Below are 6,000 nucleotides of genomic sequence, written 5' to 3' on the forward strand. Positions count from 1 at the left end.
AAATTTCCACGATGTCGCTCTCAAATAATGTACCTCTCCGTGTGTATGCTCATACAACTGGCTGGCCACCACCCTGCAACCTATTTTTCTCAAATAAACAGGACTACATACCGTCATATTCAGAAGTTAGCAATCCTACAGCTAGTTCAACGTCACCAGGTTCTTATTTCCTCTGCTCTTGCAAAACTGATGAACAGGGACATTCTGACTCCTATGGCTATATGTATTGACAGATAGTATTTGTTGCTTTCTTCCCTATTGAGCATGCAGGACAGTCGAGTTCTACACGTTGCGTTGATCAATCCTAATGGCTGCACAGATGGTCAGTTCTGCAGTGGCCGAGGAGGCAGTTTGCCAAGCCTTATCAAAATTGGCATCGTTTCCATCTTGGAGGCGTGGCTAGGCTTTCGAGCTCCGCTGTTGCTCTCACGTCATCTGGCCTTGGCGTTGCTCCAACATGTGTTGGTTGTGCTCATAGCTGGTTGGTAGAGTTTGTTGTTTTTGCTAGTTGGTTCTTGGTTTCTTGGTTTGAATTGCTCTCATGTGCTTTAGTTGTCAGCTAGTTGCTAGTGCAGTTGAGTTGCTAGTAGGGACGTATTCGACCAAGTTGGCTAAGGTTTGAGCAAGTAGTAGGAGGGTAAAGTCATTATTAGTTGGTTGGACGATGTTCCAAAGTTGGTCAGGAGGAGTGTGCTCTCTCCCAGTTAGTAGTTTTTGGGCCCGGTTTTCACTAAAAAAAACTGATGCGCACGACATCCATTCGGTGACAGCTAGATGAACTAAAGATATTTTCATTGTTATGATGACCACATAGGAAGGTTAATAAGAAGCTAGATAAAGGGATGTGTAGTGTAGCAATCAGTAACATTAATTAACGCTTTGTGATATAACACACTACTATAAACTTGATTTTTAGCAACGGGAGTTTTTTAGAGGCCAACCGAGCCGCCTCTAGAAATGCATTTGTTGAGACGTCTGTTATTTTGAGCCGCCCCTAAAAATACCATTTTTAGAGGGCACTCTACTTTCAGCCACCTTTAGAAATCGATTTATACAGGCAGCTCTATTTCCAGCCACCCATAGAATCTATTTCAGCCGCCTCTAAAAATAGAAGCTGCACAGTAAAATTTCATTTTTTTTTTCAAACTACCTCGGATGAAGAAACGACCTTAACGAAAGCTGTAGATCTAAAAAATATGCAATTTTGTATTTGACAACTTTTTCATTTGAAATCATCTATGCATGGAAAATTACGTTTGAATTTCTCACATTTTAAATTCAAAATTTTCAAATTACCTTGGATGAAGAAACGGCCAAAACAAAAGTTGTAGATCTCGAAAAGTTATGCAACTTTGTAGTTGTCAACCTTTTCATTTGAAATCATCTATGTATGAAAAATCTATGTTTGAATTTCTCACGTTTTGAAATGTGAAAATTTTCAAACAACCACGGATGGAGAAACGACCAAAACAAAAACTATATATCTTGAAAAGTTATGCAACTTTGTAGTTAACGACTTTTTGATTTGAAATCATCTATGCAGAAAATCTACATTTAAATTTCTAACATTTGAAATTCAAATATTTCGAGCAACCTCGGATGGAGAAAAAACAAAACTAAAGTTGTAGATATTGAAAAGTTACAAGACTTTGTTGTTAACAACTTTTTTATTTGAATTCGTTTAGGACCCTAAATACTAATTTGAAATTGGATGAAGGTAAAATGAGTAAGACGAATATCCCAAATAGATACAAGTGTGTTATGGGAGGAGTGGTTAGGGGATGAACAAGCGAGGCCTAAGGTTGTGCATGTTTTTCACGCGAATAGTTGCTGACTAGTGATGGCGCACATGTGGCTATTGGGTCTCCCAGGATTATTTTTTTTATATTTTTTTGACCTGAATTTGTGATTTTCTGGATAAGCCACCTCTACAAATCAATTTCTAGAGGCGGCTGGAGAACCACCTCTACAAAATCGTACAAATTGTTCATTTGTAGAGACGAGGCGGCTTGTCAACCGCTTCTATAGAGGCATCACAGCCGCCTCTGAAGAGATTTGACCAATAATAAATAGCTAATATCATATTTAACTGACAGCTATACCACAGGCGTTATTTGACTCATGAAATAGTGATATTGCGAATATCTTTTTTTGAGGAAGTAATATATTGCGAATATCAAAGTTGAAGCATATTTTTTGGGTAACAACACGACACATGTACATACTTGTATTCTACTTTTATTAGTCCACCGTCGACTAGATTGCTCGGTCCTGTGCATGGAATTCTAGCGCACAATTGGACATGCTGCCCACACCTGATACGCGATCCTAGCTAACTTCCATTGCCCACAATCGACGTCTTCCATTTGGTCCCTCACAAATGAAGACCTCTCAATATGTATGGTCACAACTGACCGGCTGGGCAGGATAGATTCCCCAACTCTTGTGTCTCAGTTGCTGTGGTGTCGACTTTCTGAGACCCTACACAGCTACTTCAAGTGTTCAAACACGCAAGGTTTTGATTTCCTCTCCGCACTTGCAGTTTACAAGATCAATCATAGAATTCAGACTGATGAACAGGGACCATCTGCCTCGTATATGTATGCAATATTTTGCTTTCTTTCTGTGCATGCAGGACAACCGATTCTACAGGTTGCTTTGACTAGTCTTAATGGCAGCAGAGATGGTCGGTTCTGCGGTGGCCCAGGAGGCTGTTAACGAAGTCTTATCAAGAATCAAGGAGGGTTATGCGGAGAAGTCAGATGCAAAGGAGCACATCGAGAGGATGGAGATGGCCCACATCAAGCTAGAAGCGGCCCTTGAGACATCCAAGAAGTGGAACGTCACCAGCGCGCCACTGCTACGCTGGCGGAGCAAGCTCAAGCGTGCCACACAGGAGTGCAACCACACTTTGCGCCGGTGCAGGCAGCGATTACAAGAAGAGGAAGAAGTGCAGCAAGCGGTACAGAGCTCCTCCTTTCCTAAGAGGGTTGCTCATACTGCTATGTCATTTGTTTCGTCGATCTTTAGTAGCGGTAACAACGACAAGCTCAGAGTATCCACCGTTGTCCGGCGATTAGAGCGCTTTGCAGATGGTGCGACCGAGTTCTTGAGGTACGTGGAGCTTGGTGGCACACCATGCAGATACATGTTCTCCGTGCCTCTTATACGCCATCTTCTCGCTGGCAAAGGAACAAAGTATTGCTTTGTTCGTGGGGGCCAACATCTCTCACTTATTCTACAGCCCTTTAGTCTGCCCAACAATGGGATGGGGGGGGGGGGGGGGGGGGGGCTTGTTATTCTTACTTGAAGATGGCCATGTGCCACAGAATAATTTCCTTCTTTCCCTCAGCTTACGGCTCGCTGAGAGTACTGACATAGTTAGGGTTGTAGTCAGATGCCTGCAGCTGTTCATACCGTACTTGAGCTCAACAGCCGAGACTGTGAAGACAAAGCTGACCCAGATGCCAACGCAAGACTTGTGTTGGGTGTTCGATGCTTATTTAGTTTATGACTGTGATGAACAACAGAATAGACTTCGCACCATGTGTTCTAAATGGTTTCGACCAAACCCATTTTGTTGTCAACAACAAGACCATCCCCATGCACAGAGCTCCTCTTCAAAATCATTGCCATGTGATATATACTTGGAACCAGTTTTCCAAGTGTATTTGCTAGGACATGTTGCACTGTCAGTTGGGAACAATAGGCTAACAAGGCCCACGAGAGACTTTCCATGTCTGAAACTTGGAGCACACTTCTGGCCTCATGCCTCTTTTGAAGATTTGTCACCTACTGTCAGAGGTTCAGTGTCAGAGATAATCAACGATGAAGCCAAACAATCTGGCTTGTATGCAAACATTTCCTTTGAACAGCTGGGCAAGATCACGATGCCAAAAGCAGTAGATTGCCTTAGTAGGAATGTGGAGGCTACCTCATATCAGATGTTGTGGAAGTCCAAGCATGGAAGCGCATACCTTCGGGTAGTCGAGAAGACCTCATGGAGAGCAACTACTAGGAAGCACACACTACTAGAAAACAGACATTTCATTCCGCCTCTATTTTTGCCTTTAGTCCCGGTATTTTTGTGTTCGGGACTAAAGGGACTATTAGTCCCGGTTGTATCCTCAAACAAGGATACAAAGTTCCTGCCCTAAGTGTGTGGCGACGGCAGGCAACAATTAGTCCCGGTTATAGCCCAGAGCCGGGACTAAAGGTTATCCTTTAGTCCCGGCTGGACCTTCCAACCGGGAATAAATCTTTACTTCCGGCTTGAGGCTCCAGCCGGGACTAAAGGATGACCTTTAGTCCCGGCTCTAGACTATAACCGGGATAAAATCTTTCTTGATAAAATAATATAGTCGCGCTAGACAAAAAAATAGGGCAGCCAGGCATTGAACCCACGACCTCATAGCCAAGGTCCAAACCGCATCGCACTAGCTAGTCATCTGAACTAAGTCACTTTCTCGACAAGAAAGCACCCAAACATTTATTTAATAAGAGAAAAGACCCTTTAATTGATTATATTCTTTTGTTAACTATACTTTGAATTTTCTGGTCCATGTGCTTTCTAGTGCCTGATTGATCTCATAATTTTTATCAGGGTTTCAAATGCCCAGTGTGAAGCCACCACCAAGTTCGAGATTTTTCTGAATTGGTTTGGTAATTTTTTCACTTTAATTGAATTTTCACGCGACTTCACCGATTAATTATACGTTGAACGGAGTCCACCCCCGAAAAGATCCGGAATGGTGCCAAACTTTGCCAAATGGTCTCTTGTGCCCTATGAGACAAATATTTGTGGAGGTTGATGCAAAATTATATTGTTTTGAATATGTAATTCGCCGTATTTCGTCTCACGTGGCACAAAGAAAAATGTAATAATAAAAATAATTATCAGAAAAACCTAAGATCTTGTGTGGGGCCATATTTTGGGTGTAAATGACTGCCAAAAAAATTTAAGCCATTTCGACATAGGCGGAGTCGACATGCTTCACAGAGGTATATAGAACCTTTCGTCGAACCCTATTTATACACCTAGGTTCTCTGGGATTCTGAGGTCCATGTGCTTTCTAGTGCCGGATTGGGTTTAAACTTTTTCTCAAGACTTCAAATGCCTTATGTGTAGCCACCACCAAGTTTGAGATTTTTCTGAGGTGGTTTCGTACTTTTTTCACTTTAATTGAATTTTCACGCGAATTCACCGATTAATTATACATTGAACTAGGTCCACCCCCTAAATGATCTGGAATGGTGCCAAACTTTGCCAAATGTTCTATTGTGCCCTAGAAGACAAATATTTGTGGAGGTTGATGCAAAATTATATTGTTTTCAATATGTAATTCACCGTATTTCGTCTCACGCGGCACAAAGAAAAATGTAATAATAAAAATAATTATCAGAAAAATCTAAGATCTTGTGTGGGGCCATATTTTGGGTGTAAATGACTGCCAAAAAAATTTCAAGCCATTTCGACATAGGCGGAGTCGACGTGCTTCACAGAGGTATATAGAACCTTTCGTCGAACCCTATCTATACACCTAGGTTCTCTGGGACTCTGAAGTCCATTTGCTTTCCAGTGCCGGATTGGTCTCAAACTTTTTCTCAAGACTACAAATGCCCTGTGTGTAGCCACCACCAAGTTTGAGAATTTTCTGAGGTGGTTTGGTACTTTTTTAACTTTAATTGAATTTCTGCCCGAACTCACTGATTAATTATACAATGATTAATGAAGAACCTAAAGATTTACGTTACAATTACGTGAAAACTAATTTCCTATCGAAAACCAATAAATTTAATAATTTCAATTAAAGTCTACATTTTTGCATTAACAAAAATAGTGAGTATTAGTTGCATTATGTTCAACATTTATAATAAAAAACATAATAGTTTAGGTCACATTTTTTTTGTGCAGTAAATGAAAATAAAGTTTATTACTTTTTCTAAAAAAATTTATACCTAGTATTGAATTTACTGCGCAAATAATAAGACTTAAACATT

The 6,000-nt window shown here is 41.0% G+C and overlaps 1 pseudogene; it reads left to right on the plus strand.

The window, feature by feature from the left end:
• The first annotated feature begins 2,327 nt into the window (after positions 1–2,327).
• LOC136482188 (uncharacterized) lies at positions 2,328–4,329 on the plus strand (annotated as a pseudogene).
• Positions 4,330–6,000: the final 1,671 nt, after the last annotated feature.

This window comes from Miscanthus floridulus, chromosome 9, assembly GCF_019320115.1.
Source record: "Miscanthus floridulus cultivar M001 chromosome 9, ASM1932011v1, whole genome shotgun sequence".
NCBI classification, from domain to species: Eukaryota; Viridiplantae; Streptophyta; class Magnoliopsida; order Poales; family Poaceae; genus Miscanthus; species Miscanthus floridulus.